Source organism: Balaenoptera borealis, assembly GCF_965194805.1.
Source record: "Balaenoptera borealis genome assembly, chromosome: 10".
Classification (NCBI taxonomy): Eukaryota; Metazoa; Chordata; class Mammalia; order Artiodactyla; family Balaenopteridae; genus Balaenoptera; species Balaenoptera borealis.
In genome coordinates this window covers 27,308,543-27,325,415 of record NC_138874.1, presented here as the reverse complement: position 1 = coordinate 27,325,415, position 16,873 = coordinate 27,308,543, and the positions used below count along the sequence as shown (strand labels likewise).

Here is a 16,873-nt window from a genome sequence, read left to right as displayed (position 1 = left end):
AGCTTTCCATTTTGGTTATTGTATTTTCAGTTTTAAATTTTCCATTTGGTTCTTCTTTATATCTTTTGTTGCTGAGGCTTGTTCTCTGTCAATTTGTTCCAAGAAAGCTCATAATTGCTTGATGAAGTGTTAAAAACTTTCTTAATTGTGCCAAAATACATATAACATAAAACTTACTATCTTAACCATTTTAAAGTGCACAGTTCAGTGGCATTAAGTACATTTACTTTGTAATGCATTATTGAAGCACCTTATCACGGTTGCTTAAAAATCTTTGTCAGATTTTTCTAACATTTCTCTCTTCTTAGTGTTAGATCTGTTGATTGTTTTTTTTTTTTCATTCATTTTGAGATCTTCCTGGTTCTTGGTATGATGAGTGATTTTCAGTGGAAACCAATACATTTTCATATTCTGTTCTGAGATTGTGGATCTTATTTAAACATCTGTTTTAACTGGCTTTCTCTGACACTGCTCTGGCAGAAGAAGGGGGTCCCTGCCTCAGCACTGCCAGGTGGAGATGGAAGCTTTTGTGTTCCCACATGGTCTCCACTGGCACTGTGGGGAATGAGGCTTCCTACCAGCCAGTGGGGATGAGAGACCTGGCTCCTTACTGGTCTTCTCTGACAGCACCCCAAATTGGTGCCGGGCATTTTGTTATACTGTAATAAGGATAGAAGTCTAGGCTCAGGCTTTGCTAGTGTGGGTGGGACTGAGGTCACAGTTCTTCTGTGGTGTTGCCTGGAGAAGAGCAGTTATTGTCTAAAAGTTTTCTGTCTTGCTAGGCTGCCCTTCCTGGCCAGTTGGGTGGAAACAGCAGGCTTCTGCTGGGACTTTTTTGGTCTTTGCCCATTGTCATATCTGAGTTGCCAGCTTCTCAGGTCAAGTGATGGGTTATAGATGGTGAACAAACCAAAACCAATAAACAAACCTAGAGAACTTATCACTATGTCATTTGTCAGGTCCCGAGGTCCCTGCCTTCTTCTCGCCACCTTTTGGAGTCTTTGAGCTTTGTTTCATGTACACTGTCCAGGGCTTTTAGTTGTGCTCAGCAGGTATAAGAGCTTGATGGAGGTCTACGTCATCTTCCTGGGCTGTCTGCTTACTTCTTACCTTCTGCTCTGCCTAGCTTCAGGTTTTGAGAAATTTCTGGAGGGAAAGCCTGGCAGCGTGACAGATCCACTTCTCTGCCCTTTCATTCTCATTGAAATAATTGACCCTTCAAGTATGAATGAAAAAATCTCAATGCTCTGCTGATCCTCTGCCCCAGCAGCACCTCTGCTTCAACGGAGCCCAGCGCCTCTGCCCTTGACCTGTCCTCAGACTCAGCAAGTATCCCAAGGGTTAAGGTAACTGCACAGAGCTGGCTTACTCATCCATGCTTCTTCCCTCTCTGGACTCCTGGACCCTCCAGTCCTGTCTGATTCAGTGGCTCTCTGATGTGTGGGAAATGATTTTTAAAATCTTTTTTTTTTTAAATTTATTTATTTATTTTTGGCTGCGTTGGGTCTTCGTTGCTACGCGCGGGCTTTCTCTAGTTGCAGCGAGCGGGGGCTCCTCTTCGTTGCGGTGCACGGGCTTCTCATTGCAGTGGCTTCTCTTGTTGCGGAGCACGGGCTCTAGGCGTACAGGCTTCGGTAGTTGTGGCACGTGGGCTCAGTAGTTGTGGCTTGCGGGCTCTAGAGCGCAGGCTCAGTAGTTGTAGCGCACGGGCTTAGTTGCTCCGCGGCATATGGGATCTTCCCGGACCAGGGCTCGAACCCGTGTCCCTTGCATTGGCAGGCGGATTCTTAACCACTGCGCCACCAGGGAAGTCCTTTTAAAATCTTTAATCCAGCTTTTAAAGTTATTTTTGGCAGGAACATTAATCTGCTGCAAGGTACCCACTCATAACTGAAAGTGGAAGTCTGTTTCTCAGAATTCATGTGATAGTATCGTACGTGAATGGCTTTATGTCAAAAGCAGCTTTTCCATTGGCTAATATACTCCAAGTAGTAAAGGATAGTGTCACAGACAGTGGCTAGAAGTGTGGGGTCCTGAGTTGGAGGGCCTGGCTTTGAACGCGGGCCCGCTTACTAAACTTGGTCATTTTTCAGACTCCTTAAGCCTTGGTTTTCTCATCTGTAAAATGAAGATGATAAAATATCCATCTTAAATTGTCATTGTAAGGATGAGATAATGCAAGTAAAGGACTTAGCGTGCTCCCTACCATGTGATAAATGAAGACAAAATTGTTAGCTATTATTTAATACCGGTGTTCAAAATGATAGATTCGTATCGGTCAATAAAATTTTATATATCCTACAAATACATGGGTCAGTTAGCTATTTACTTATTTGTGACTCATATTTATGACTTTTATTTGGACAAGGAAAATACTACAGATATTAGGTCCACACCTCTCCTTATCCTAGAGCTGGGAGACAGCCCATCCTGTGGTCAGCATAAACAGACACAGGATAGAATAGAATTCTGTCCTGCAGACAGGATGAAGTCGATAGGACAAAGCAGGCCAAATGTCACTTGTTATTCTATGAACCAAGTATAATACTATGTGGAAAGGCATAGCTACTTAAACAAAATTAAATAGACTGGAGAAGAGAGGAGGAACTGTGTGGGTCAGAAGATCCACAAAACTCCTGGCTTGACTGCAGTGGAGAATATTTGGATCCGGATAACAGGAGAGAGGAAGAGCGTATTTCACCCGAAAGTTCTTGCAGTTCTCTGGATTGTGCTTGTGACATTTATAGCTTCGTTCATAGAAAACAGATCAATGATAAAGGGGTAGGTCAGTGCTTGGGAAAGAACTATAACGTTTGCAAAAAGCAGAGTCTCTCCATTTCTGTTTTACTTCTATCTTCTCTATCGGTGAGAATGATCTCAAAAACAGGAAAGAGGGGAAGGATGATTAAGAGCAAATGAAGTCCCAGGATAGGCAGAGATCCACCAAGGCAACATTAACTGCAGTGTGTGAATCTAGGATAAACCAAGTGGGCTGCAAGAATCTATGCTTTCAAAATCAGTGTTTGGAAACTTTAAAAAACCACAAAAGCAAGAAAGTATAATGGTTAGGAGCTTGGTTTTGGTATGACAACGTGCCCAGAAGTCCTAGCTCTATCACTTATTAGCTGAATAATGCAGGAAAAGGAAATTTTCTCTGGGCTTTATTTCTTTATCTCTAAAATGAGGAAGGTCTGAAATTTAAAAAAAAAATTTTTTTAAAGAAAGAAAATATTAAAATGGAGAAAGTCTATGAATTCATAATGATCATCAAAAAAGAGTGACAGAGAAGTCCTCCATTTTCTCATTTTCACTATTCATTGCAGCAAAGAATCAACTTATCAACTTCTTATCAACTTCTTATCTTATCTTAGTATAACTGTTGTTCATCTTACCCGACAGGCTGGCCAAGTGGCTTCAGTTGGTAAAGGAAAGCTTTATTTTACAGAAAATGGCAGGCAAACAATGCAGAAGGGAAGATAGAATGAGAAAATCATTGATTTGAAATTTCTAATGAAATTATTATCCAATAGTACCCCAAAAGGGAAAAGTAGGAAAGGAATAAATCAGTCATCTTGGCATTAATTTCCTTCTAAACTCCAAACTGTGCTATGAGTTCTTAATTTTAGGAGACGACGATAAATGAAGGTGTTCAGAGCAGGTAAACAAAGTGGTGACGATTCTACGTGTGAAACAGAATTTCTATGGCTGAAGATAGAGCCGGCTTGGAGAGGAGATTGAATGTCTTCAACCCCATGGGTCCGCTCCTGCGGCAGACAGAGTAAGTTTACTGCTGGGTGGTTTCTGAAGGCAGCACGAAGGATGCCCTTGTTACCAACCTGGGTTCTTGGACTCTTTGATCAATAAAAACTGATAAAAGGCCAATGAGGAATTCAGGTAAGGCTTTATTGGGACTCATGCTGCATCATGAGGGGGCAAGAACAAGTAAAGGTGCCCTTGGTTGCTCCCTGAAAGGGTGGGCGGGTTTGTCCCTTAAATGGGGTGAGGATGGGAACAGATCGGTGGGTTGGGCTGGAGGCGTGGCTTAGGTGTTCTGCCCACCCCCTTGGTGGTGCTTTGTGCAGGGATCATGAGCAAGACCCTGCTTTTGCTCCTGGCACCTCAGAAGAGGCTGTTGGGCTTGTGGCCTTTCTGTATCTTGTCATCCATAATTTGCCCCAACTGTACATGCATGCAGTTATTTTTAGTCCTTTCTAGTTTCTTTGTATCCATTACTCGAGGGGATGTTTGTCCAGGTGCAAGCCCTGCAGCAAAGGGTCCCAGGTCCCAGGTTCTAGATCCCAACCTGTCTCATTCTGGGGAGTCAGAAAGGAAAGCTTCTGTTAGTGATGAAGAGAGAAGCAGAGGTGGAGGGAGGCATGTGCTGGCTGATAAAAAGGAGACTGAGTCACCAACACCAAGTCCTGGGACCATGTCCTCAGACACGGAGGCGGGGGCCTGACAGCCAGGCCAGGGCCCTCGGGGCTGTGGTTCCAGGGGTCTGGCCCGATCCCTGGACACTTCAGCTGGCTGTGTGCACCGGTCTCTGCTGACTTGCATGGTTGGTCTCTGTCTTCTGCTGTGAAATCACGTGGGCTTGTTGGCCAGGAGGGAGGGCCCTGTGGTGACACCAGGCATGGTGTCCCCACCTCCGACTGCTTCCAGGGTACCACGATCTCCCAGTCAGATAGCAGAATAAACACAGACTGAACCCAAGAGCTATGCCGTTTCTTTGTGGTTTAAAAAAGAAGAAGGCAAATGCACATGATGAGCAATTGTCTGATCTGGGCTGGGAAGCCTGTGAGCGGTGCAGGTGGGATCACCCTCCCCGGAGGAGGGGGGCAGACGGCAGCCCCAGGGGAGAACTGGCCAAAGGGCCTCTTGCTACTTGTTGGGCGCTGGTGGCTGAACGTGTACAGAGCACACACATGCAGGGTGGGTTGGCAGTGAGACCTTCTGTCTTTTCATCTCAGTGCTTGCTCGGTTTTCCAGATAGAGAAATTTGGAAATTACCAGGCCCCAGAGGTGGGCTGGGTCCCCACATCTGCAGAACTTCCCTGCTCCCTGAACTGCACTCTTGATTCCTCTTAATTCCATCTTGGGACGGCAGCCCTGTGTGGGATTGGGTGAAGGCCCAGGGGCCAGACTGCCCAGGGGGAAACACGTGCACACAAGGACGGCCTGGATTGCAGGCTCTCCAGCAGTAATTGGTTGGCCAAGGTGGCCCCGACCACAGAGCCATCAAACAAGGCCCAGAGGGGAGCCCCACCAGCCTCAGGGAGCCCAAGGGTCCTTGGAGGGAGCGACAGAAACCCTGCTGACCCCTGATGTCTTGTGCTGGGGTCTGGGGGATTTTCATGAGTCATCTTCAGTTCAGAGCCCCCAAGCTGGGTTGGGACTTAAAACTGTTATCGGGTGCAGGAGTCCTGAGCCCCAGCCTCAGTCAGTTGACTCACCCTCGAGTCCCCTCGAGGGGTGCCCTTTTCGGACACCCGGCAAAGAGCCTTTAGCCCAAGTGGCTTTGACCTTTGGTATCATTAGGGCACACTTTTATCTTTATCCCTCTTCCTGATTCTAATCTTACTGTGCCATTAAGACTCTTCTTTTGTTTGTTTTAATAAACTTTTTATTTTAGAACAGTTTTAGATTTATAGAAAATTTACATAAGTAGTACAGAATCCCCATATGCCCCCAACAGTTTACTCTGTTATTAACAAAGTACTAATGAACTTACTAAGTGAAGTCTATGTTCTGTTCAGATTCCTTAGTTTCTATCCAGTGGCCTCACCGTGTCCCAGTGAGCCACCCAGGACACCACGCTGCATTTAGTTCTCATGTCCCCTCAGGCTCCTTTGGCTGTGACAGTTTCTCCAACTTTTCTTGAGTTTGATGATCTTGCCTTTTTATTTTTTTTTAACTGTGGTAAAAAAAAAAATCAGTAAGACCATTTTAAGGTTTGTTTTTGAAATGGCTGAAATGCCCCCAAATATTGCCAACTGCTGTGAATTTTTAGGAGCAACTGGGGGAATTTGGACTCTTCTTTTGAGCTCTGGCTCCCATAGGTCTTGTGTATGGAGGTTACTTAGACCTGGGCCGGATGAGAGGATACGGCCCCATCTTGGCCCGTTCAGTGTTTCTCTGTTGAGAATACCTCTCCTTTTCCTGTGTATGTTTCACGGAAGGTTCACCTTGGTGAGCCTGTCGGAGGGGCATTGTGGGTCCCGGGCACCCGCCTCTTTTCTGCATTCCTACAACATTTATAACAACAGCTTGTGCTGTGCTGCCCTGTGTCACTCAGCAGCTCAGTCTGCCCTTGAAACCTCTCAGTTTGGCTTCCCAACCAGACCGAAAGGTCCTTGACATCAGTCATCATGCCTTTCACAACAGTGTTATTATATTATAGAGCGGGCGAGTGGGAGGAAAGGTGAAGTGGCTTGGTTGAGGCTGCGTGGAAGATCCACTGACATCAAGCCTGGTGACGCTGGGTGACATCGTCTCCAGGGTCCTGGGGCCAGAGCTGGGGAGGCAGCGGGGGAGGCACCCACCTCCTGTGTGAAATTTAAGGGGGCACTGGAGAGCTCAGTCCTCAAGCGGAATAATATTTTAATGCAATATTTAAAAATGAACGCAAAAAATCCATGATGAGCAAAGTCAAAATTTTAAATAAACACATGATGTTGTCAGTCTCATGGCCTGTGTTAATGTGCAGTAAAGCAGTGGTTTCCAGTCGGCCCTGGGACCCCAGGCCTGTGGCAGAAATCCCCTCCCCGCCAGGTAATGGACAAAGTTACCTATGGCAACACCGGCAGGAGATGCAGTCATGTTTTTGGTGGTAGAGCTTTAATTAACTTTTTACCTTTGGTTCAAGGTACCTGAAGGTATCTCTATAGGTGCACGTAGGGCTACACATTTTTCTTTTCTCTTTTCCCTTGGCTCCTATATGACGCTTACGGCACTATAATTTACAAACAGCTTTAGCATCATCATTTCATTTAACCCTCAAAAAAAAAAAAAGTCCTGATTAGATGGTGTTATCTTCATTTTAGAGAAAAAGAAACTAGGCCTCAGATTAAGTTCCTAACCAATAATATCGTGCTGGCTGGTGGTGGAGCTGGGATTCTCAGGTTCCCTGACTTGGGCAGGTGGCCTTTGCGATCACAACCCAGCCTCTGCTTCCCCTTCTCAGCTGTGTACTCACATCCAGGGGGTGTGTGCCTGCGTGTGTGAGCATGTGGGTACACATATGTGTGAGCGTTCAGAGTGTGAGAAGATGGGACACAGAAAATGGAAGCCGTCCAAAGGAGGGCCAAGGATTCTGTGGCCAGACTGGCCTCGTGCCTCACAGTTGGCAAGCTTGCCCTCATCTTAAGAGCTCAGAGAGGATTTTACTTCCTCGTCCATCCTCAGGAACCATTGCCAGGGCCGGTGGCAGGGCAATGGTCTGCCTCCCGTCTCAGGCTTTAGGGAGAACGCTCGGAATCTTGGCAGGTGATGCAGAAGAAGTTGCCGACTCCGTAGTTATAAGAATAAAAATAGTGTGTGATTTGGGGGAACCTCGGTTTGCCTTTTCCAAAGTGAGTGCCTGAAAGACTCTTGCAAACGTGCAGCCCAGCTTCTGGGGTTTGGGTGCAGTACTGGGGTTTTTTTGGGAGGCATCAGGAATTGTTCCACATCAGGTAAACATCCTCTGAAATACTCTCTCCCTCCCAAACCCGAGCCCAGCATCATAACCTGAGAAATCACGGTTAGCCCATCACTCTGATACAGGGAGGACCACACACGGGCAGCATTCCGCAGTTTTCCCAGCTAAATATTGTTCTACCCTGCGTTCGTCTGCACAGGGTTAGTCATGGAGTCCTGACAGAAAAGTCTCAGGACCCCTGTAGGCTGGACAGCTTATTAAAATACTGTTTTATTTTCTTGCAGTTTGCAAGTTCCTGGAGCCCTGGGAGAGAGGTTAAGTGTACCACCTCTTGGTCAGCCTGTTCCAGAACACGCAGCCAGAAGGAGGAGAGCAGCTGAGTGTCTGAAGATGCTCCTTTAGGAAGGAAGGTGAGGCTGCCTCCCCGCGTGGCAGGCCCAGGCACATGGCTGGGCCCCAGCTGTGCTGGGGGCTTAGCTGGTGGGTTTGGGGCTCACGGGGAGCAGAGGGGCCCACAGGTAAGCACAGCTGTGGTGCAGGGAGGCTGTGAGGGGCCAGCTGGTGAGAGCTTCGGCAGGGCAGTCTGGTGCTGTGGACCATGGCGCACGCGGCTCCTCTGAAAGCTGACGGCCTGGATCCACACCAGGGGGACGGTCCCATCACCAGTGGCTCTGCACTGCTTCAGGTATAGGACCTGAAGAAGGAGTGGCTTGTGGCTGAGGCAGGATCTCGGACCATCGGGAGAAGTGTTACTGGTTTTGGATTCTATCGTGTCTTGGGTGTTAGTGTATAGATTGTATTGATTTGATGGAAAAATAATAGCTTTCATCAACTAATATAAATGAATACCCACCTCGTTGTCGTTTTTATTGCAGCAGGCTATGTGCTTTCTTCTGACTTTTTAGGCTGGATTTAAAAGATCACAAAAGAATGAAGCCAATATTATACTGGTTTTGTGTCATTTATTTATTTTTTTCTAATTAAAACTACCCTAAGCCTTGCTGTTTTATGTGTTATCACTTCCAGCCTCTGTTGTCATAGAAATATTTGCTCACATTGTCTCAAAGTTCCCCTCTTCAGATGCAGTTCTGAACCTGTCGTTGGTCCGTTCCTGACCACCCGTCAGAGCTACCCCACTTCTCAGCTGAAGGAGGACTCGGGACGGGCCGCTGGATGCCAGGCCTCAGTCAGTGTGCTCAGTGGACAGACTGCCTGGGGGCCACGGCCTACATGGGCACGATCTTCCATGAGGCTCCCTTCCACTCACTCCATCCCCAGAAGCCTGCTGGGCCCGAGAGTCACACTGGAGAATAGGCCTTGTTGACTGGGATGTCCAGAATCTGACCTTTTATGATCTTACGAGGGGATGGATTCCCTACTTCACAGAGCTTTCCCTGAGTCACCTGGCCTAACATTCATCGATCCTATATCCCACTGGGCATATTACTCACCCTGGTGAGCGTGCATTTCTTTATGTATGTTACTGCCTGTTATCTTTTTATGTGCATTTTGCTTGTCTCTTCCTTTGAAGGAAGATACCTTGGGGGGCAGGAATGCAGTCCTTCATTTCTTCTACACCTCCTCACGGCCTCTAAGGGTGTCTGCAGCTCAAAGATCCCTGGCAAACAGGGTGACTAGAGCATTTGAATGAACCAGAGCACAGATGAAGGCTGTACCAGCAAAGGGCTAAAATACTCTGAGAATCAGGCTTGCATTCATTCCTCAGGTTTCAGTATGTTTATAGGGCAGTTAACCCGGCAGTTTGGGTTGCTCTGTTCAAGTTACCCCATATCCAGCAGGACTAGGTGCTGATGGCCATCACTCAGCCATGTCAGACGGGGTGACTGGACCGAGGCAGACATAAGGTGTTTGATTTGGTGGTGGTGGGGTGGGGGCGAGCTGTTCCCGTTTTTATTTGTTTTTAACAGGGGTGTGTGGGTGTCAGGAACACACAGAAGCTTCCTTGCTTGGAAGAAAGATGCTGAGCCTGCCTTTCCAGGCCCGTGTTTATTACATGTTCATTACATGTTTATGTTTACTACATGTATTATTTACTACATGGATTGTAGAAGCAGCATCAACGACAGTAAGAAAAAAGTGGTGAAGACTGGCATACGCCCCATAATTTAACCCGCAAGAGAACACGCTCTAAATTGCTTGGTTTTGTATTTGCATTTTTTTTTTGAATTAAAACGAATTTGGAGAGGGCAGAGAGCAAAAGCAAGAAGAACTACAATCCTGCAGCCTATGGAACAAAAATCACATTCACAGAAAGATAGACAAGATGAAAAGGCAGAGGGCTATGTACCAGATGAAGGAACAAGATAAAACCCCAGACAAACAACTAAATGAAATGGAGATAGGCAACCTTCCAGGAAAAGAATTCAGAATAATTATAGTGAAGGTGATCCAGGACCTCGGAAAAAGAATGGAGGCAAAGATCGAGAAGATGCAAGAAATGTTTAACAAAGACCTAGAAGAATTAAAGAACAAACAAACAGAGATAAACAATACAATAACTGAAATGAAAAATACACTAGAAGGAATCAATAGCAGAATAACTGAGGCAGAAGAACGGATAAGTGACCTGGAAGACAGAATGGTGGAATTCATTGCTGTGGAACAGAATAAAGAAAAAAGAATGAAAAGAAATGAAGACAGCTTAAGAGACCTCTGGGACAACATTAAACGCAACAACATTCACATTATAGGGGTCCCAGAAGGAGAAGAGAGAGAGAAAGGACCTGAGAAAATATTTGAAGAGATTACAGTTGAAAACTTCCCTAACATGGGAAAGGAAATAGCCACCCAAGTCCAGGAAGTGCAGAGAGTCCCATACAGGATAAACCCAAGGAGAAACATGCCAAGACACAAAGTAATCAAATTGGCAAAAATTAAAGACAAAGAAAAATTACTGAAAGCAGCACGAGAAAAACGACAAATAACATACAAGGGAACTCCCATAAGGTTAACAGCTGATTTCGCAGAAACTCTACAAGCCAGAAGGGAGTGGCATGACATACTTACTTAAAGTGATGAAAGGGAAGAAACTACAGCCAAGATTACTCTACCCTGCAAGGATCTCATTCAGATTCAATGGAGAAATCAAAAGCTTTACAGATAAGCAAAAGATAACAGAATTCACACCACCAAATCAGCTCTACAACAAATGCTAAAGGAATTTCTCTTAGTGGGAAACACAAGAGAAGAAAAGGACCTACAAAAACAAATCCAAAACAATTAAGAAAATGATAATAGGAACATACATATCGATAATTACCTTAAACGTGAAAGGACTAAATGCTCCAACCAAAAGACACAGGCTCGCTGAATGGATACAAAAACAAGACCCATATATATGCTGTCTACAAGAGACACACTTCAGACCTAGAGACACATACAGACTGAAAGTGAGGGGATGGAAAAAGATATTCCATGCAAAGGGAAATCAAAAGAAAGCTGGAGTAGCAATACTCATATCAGACAAAATAGACTTTAAAATAAAGAATGTTACAAGAGACAAGGTCACTACATAATGATCAAGGGATCAATCCAAGAAGACGATATAACAATTATAAATATATATGCACCCAATATAGAAGCACCTCAATACATAAGGCAACTGCTAACAGCTATAAAAGAGGAAATTGACAGTAACACAATAATAGTGGGGGACTTTAACACCTCACTTACACCAATGGACAAACCATCCAAAATGAAAATTAATAAGGAAACACAAGCTTTAAATGACACAATAGACCAAATAGATTTAATTGATATTTATAGGACATTCCATCCAAAAACAGTAGATTACACTTTCTTCTCAGGTGTGCACGGAACATTCTCCAGGATAGATCACATCTTGGGTCACAAATCAAGCCTCAGTAAATTTAAGAAAATTGAAATCATATCAAGCATCTTTTCTAACCACAATGCTATGAGATTAGAAATCAATTACAGGGGAAAAAACGTAAAAAACACAAACACATGGAGGCTAAACAATACGTCACTAAATAACCAAGAGATCACTGAAGAAATCAAAGAGGAAATAAAAAAATACCTAGAGACAAATGACAATGAAACCACGACAATCCAAAACCTATGGGATGCAAAAGAAGCAGTTCTAAGAGGGAAGTTTATAGCAATACAATCCTACCTCAAGAAACAAGAAAAATCTCAAATAAACAATCTAACCTTACACCTAAAGGAACTAGAGAAAGAAGGACAAACAAAACCCAAAGTTAGTAGAAGGAAAGAAATCATAAAGATCAGAGCAGAAATAAATGAAATAGAAACAAAGAAAACAAGAGCAAAGATCAATAAAACTAAAAGCTGGTTCTTTGAGAAGATAAACAAAATTGATAAACCATTAGTCAGACTCATCAAGAAAAAGAGGGAGAGGACTCAAATCAATAAAATTAGGAATGAAAAAGGAGAAGTTGCAACAGACACTGCAGAAATACAAAGCATCCTAAGAGACTACTACAAGCAACTCTATGCCAATAAAATGGACAACCTGGAAGAAATGGACAAATTCTTAGAAAGGTATAGCCTTCCAAGACTGAACCAGGAAGAAATAGAAAATATGAGCAGACAAATCACAAGTAATGAAATTGAAACTGTGATTAAAAATCTTCGAACAAACAGAAGTCCAGGACCAGATGGCTTCACAGGTGAATTCTATCAAACATTTAGAGATGAGCTAACATCCATCCTTTTCAAACTCTTATAAAAAACTGCAGAGGAAGGAATACTCCCAAACTTATTTTATGAGGCCACCATCACCCTGATACCAAAACCAGACAAAGATACTACAAAAAAGAAAATTACAGACCAATATCACTCATGAATATAGATGTAAAATCCCCAACAAAATACTAGCAAACAGAATCCAACAACACATTAAATGGATCATACACCATGGTCAAGTGGGATTTATCCCAGGGATGCAAGGATTCTTCAATATATGCAAATCAATCAATGTGATACACCATATTAACAAATTGAAGAAGAAAAACCATATGATCATCTCATTAGATGCAGAAAAAGCTTTTGACAAAATTCAACACCCATTTATGATAAAAACTCTCCAGAAGGTGGGAATAGAGGGAACCTACCTCAACATAATAAAGGCCATATACAACAAACCCACAGCAAACTTCATTCTCAATGGTGAAAACCTGAAAGCATTTCCTCTAAGATCAGGAAGAAGACAAGGATGTCCACTCTCACCACTATTATTCAACATAGTTTTGGAAGCCCTAGCTACTAGTCCTAGGCAATCAGAGAAGAAAAAGAAATAAAAGGAATACAAATTAGAAAAGAAGTAGTAAAACTGTCACTGTTTGCAGATGACATGATACTATACATAGAGAATCCTAAAGATGCCACCAGAAAACTACTAGAGCTAATCAATGAGTTTGCTAAAGTTGCAGGATACAAAATTAATGCACAGAAATCTCTTGCATTCTTATACACTAATGATGAAAAATCTGAAAGAGAAACTAAAGAAACACTCCCATTTACCACTGCAACAAAAAGAATAAAATACCTAGGAATAAACCTACCTAGGGTGACAAAAGATCTGTATGCAGAAAACTATAAGACACTAATGAAAGAAATTAAAGATGATTCAAACAGATGGAGAGATATACCACGTTCTTGGATTGGAAGAATCAACATTGTGAAAATGACTCTACTACCCAAAGCAATCTACAGATTCAATGCAATCCCTATCAAATTACCAATGGCATTTTTTACAGAACTAGAACAAAAAATCTTAAAATTTGTATGGAGACACAAAAGACCCTGAAGAGCCAAAGTGGTCTTGAGGGAAAAAAAACGGAGCTGGAGGAATCAGATTCCCTGACTTCAGACTATACTACAAAGCTACAGTAACCAAGACAATATGGTACTGGCACAAAAACAGAAATATAGATCAATGGAACAGAATAGAAAGCCCAGAGATGAACCCACGCACCGATGGTCAATTAATCTATGACAAAGGAGGCAAGGATATACAATGGAGAAAAGATGGTCTCTTCAATAAGTGGTGCTGGGAAAACTGGACAGCTACATGTAAAAGAATGAAATTAGAACACTCCTTAACACCATACACAAAAATAAACTCAAAATGGATTTGAGACCTAAATGTAAGACTGGACACTATAAAACTCTTAGAGGAAAACGTAGGAAGAACACTCTTTGACATAAATCACAGCAAGATCTTTTTTGATCCACCTCCTAGAGTAATGGAAATAAAAACAAAAATAAACAAATGGGACCTTATGAAACTTAAAAGCTTTTGCACAGCAAAGGAAACTATAAACAAGACGAAAAGACAACCCTCAGAATGGGAGAAAATATTTGCAAATGAATCAACGGACAAAGGATTAATCTCCAAAATATATAAACAGCTCATGCAGCTCAGTATTAAAAAAAAACAAACAACCCAATCCAAAAATGAGCAGAAGACTTAAATAGACATTTCTCCAAAGAAGACATACAGATGGCCAAGAAGCACATGAAAAGCTGCCCAACATCACTAATTATTAGAGAAATGCAAATCAAAACTACAATGAGGTATCACCTCACTCCTGTTAGAATGGGCATCATCAGAAAATCTACAAACAACAAATGCTGGAGAGGGTGTGGAGACAAGGGAACCCTCTTGCACTGTTGGTGGGAATGTAAGTTGATACAGACACTATGGAGAACAGTATGGAGTTTCCTTAAAAAACTAAAAGTAGAATTACCATATGACCCAGCAATCCCACTACTGGGCATATACCCAGAGAAAACCATAATTCAAAAAGACACATGCACCCCAATGTTCACTGCAGCACTATTTACAATAGCCAGGTCATGGAAGCAACCTAAATGCCCATCGACAAGACGAATGGATAAAGAAGTTGTGGTACATATATACAATGGAATATTACTCAGCCATAAAAAGGAACGAAATTGGGTCATTTGTAGAGACTTGGATGGATCTAGAGACTGTCATACAGAGTGAAGTAAATCAGAAAGAGAAAAACAAATATCGTATATTAACGCATATATGCGAAATCTAGAAAAATGGTACAGATGAACCGGTTTGCAGGGCAGAAGTTGAGACACAGATGTAGAGACCAAACGTATGGACACCAAGGGGGGAAAGTGGCGGGGGGTGGTGGTGGTGTGATGAATTGGGAGATTGGGATTGACATGTATACACTGATGTGTATAATATTGATGACTAGTAAGAACCTGCTGTATAAAAAAAAATAAAATAAAATTCAAAAATTCAAAAAACCCACAAAAAACGAATTTGGAGCCTGTGAATACCTCATGCAACAGGAAGTCTCTGATGAGAGACTGCATTTCTAAATTATGTGTCGTTTCTGGTCGTCTTGTCATGGTGTCAAGGATATGTTAAAATGTGTGAATTTCCATAAACCCTCTTATCAAAAATAAGCAAACAGCAACACCTCTTGCGCTTTTTGTGCTGCTCCCAGAACAAGGCCGAGCTGGGTCATTTGTTCACTGTTCCGCGGGGCACTGGCTGTGGCCCATCGGGCATCCCTGCATCTTGTGGGCCTCCTCAAGACACCTGCAGCTGAGCCCCACGGGCAGCCCGAGGGGGAGTGGCAGAGGTGCCCCCGCAGCAGGGGAACCGGGGCACATGGCTTCCTTCTGCAGCGCAGTAGGATCTGGGGGCTCAGCAGCAGGCCACACCCCAGCCCGCTCCGACCGGGAGCCTCTCCTAACCCTCTCACGTGTACTGTGGGATCCCCTCCCATTTTACGCATGAGCAAATGGAGGCTCCAGGAGGTTGGGGGAGACCTGGGTCAGGGTGCTGGCCTCCTCCTCGGGGTCTGGGGGTTTTGTTCTTCCGTGGGCACCGGCCTGCCCTCCGACGGCACATTCACCCAGGCCGGCTGGGTCTGCGGCTGCAGTCTGTTAACCTTCACTGGGTGTGGACAGACCCTCCTGGGCTCGGGGGCTTCCATTACAGAACCAGCTTCCACAGTTACAGAGGCCAGTGCCGGGAAGCTGACTGAGAGAAGGTTTTATTTCCTGTTCTGAGTTGCGCTAAGGAATAAGCCCAGAGAGGATTATCCCCAGTGGGAGAGATAAGAGGACGGAAAAGAAGAGGTGGGGCCGCAGCTGGACGCGCGGATACCTTCTGCCCATCGCCTCGTCCAGCGCGTTCCTCCGCACAGAGGCCGTGCTGCTGGGCTGGCCTGGACCACTCGAGTGAGCCAGGGCCGCTCAGGCGCAGACGGGCCAGCGCAATCCGGGGATGCGCTCGCGGCTGCGCTCAGCATCTCAGCTTTTGTTGTTTCTTTTCCCTTCACTTCTCACCTGTATCTGCAGATCAGGCCTCTATTTGCTTTGAGTTGGAGCCAAAATGACCTCAGAGGTCAGAGGCTCATGCTACTGGCTCGTGAACGGTACCAGGTGACCCTTATGTAAGGCATTTTGCCACCGAGAGAAGGGAAGGCTGGGTTGCTCTCCGTTAGAAGTACTCGTGTGGTTTTGTTTGGTGATGTGTCCCCCGCGCTCAGTGTTCTAGGATACTGTGCAGGAAGAAAACTTTCATGCAAGAGTTTAAAAGATTCTGAGTGGTAACTAAACCCTAACTGGACAAAAGAGCTAATTCCACCCCCCTCACCCCCCAGCCCCGACTCGTGCACAACACACACACCCCTCTTGGCCTTGGGAGGTCACCCTTAAGGAAGGCCCCAGACCTGGGCTTGGCTCCCTGGGCCAAGCTTTGGTGGTTGTCTTATTTGTTTGAATCCAGTCACACTGCTGTGGTCTGAATGTTTGTGTCCCCTTCTAATTCCTATGTTGGAATCTTCACCCCCAAAGATGCTGGTATGTGGAGGCAGGGCCTTTGGGAGGTGCTGAGGTCAGGAGGGGAGCCCTCAGGATGGGATTAGTGCCTCACCCCTTCCACCGTGTGAGGACAGGGAGAAGGCACCAGTGATGACCCAGGAAGAGGCCCTGGCCTGAACATGCTGGCACCTTGATCTTGGACTTCCAGCCTCCAGAACAATGAGGAATACATTTCTATTGTTTATAAACCAGTCTATGGGATTTTGTCATAGCAGCCCAACTGGACTAAGACACCCACAGCAGCCATACAAGTAGACACTTCCCACGGAAAAAAGAACTTGGGAAAGAGGTGCTCTCAGCTTTTATCTGACTTTCTTCTGGGTGTGGGCTTGGGCATTGCTCTAAATTCTC

General features: G+C 44.5%; 1 long non-coding RNA gene across 1 annotated transcript in view; it reads right to left on the bottom strand.

The window, feature by feature from the left end:
• Positions 1 to 3,204: 3,204 nt before the first annotated feature.
• The window catches only part of LOC309636023, a 338,850-nt gene continuing 325,181 nt past the window's right edge, over positions 3,205 to 16,873 (bottom strand). The window contains exon 2 of the long non-coding RNA XR_014249190.1: positions 3,205 to 10,312. This is a non-coding gene — a long non-coding RNA (uncharacterized lncRNA). The remainder of the gene's footprint in view (positions 10,313 to 16,873) is intronic.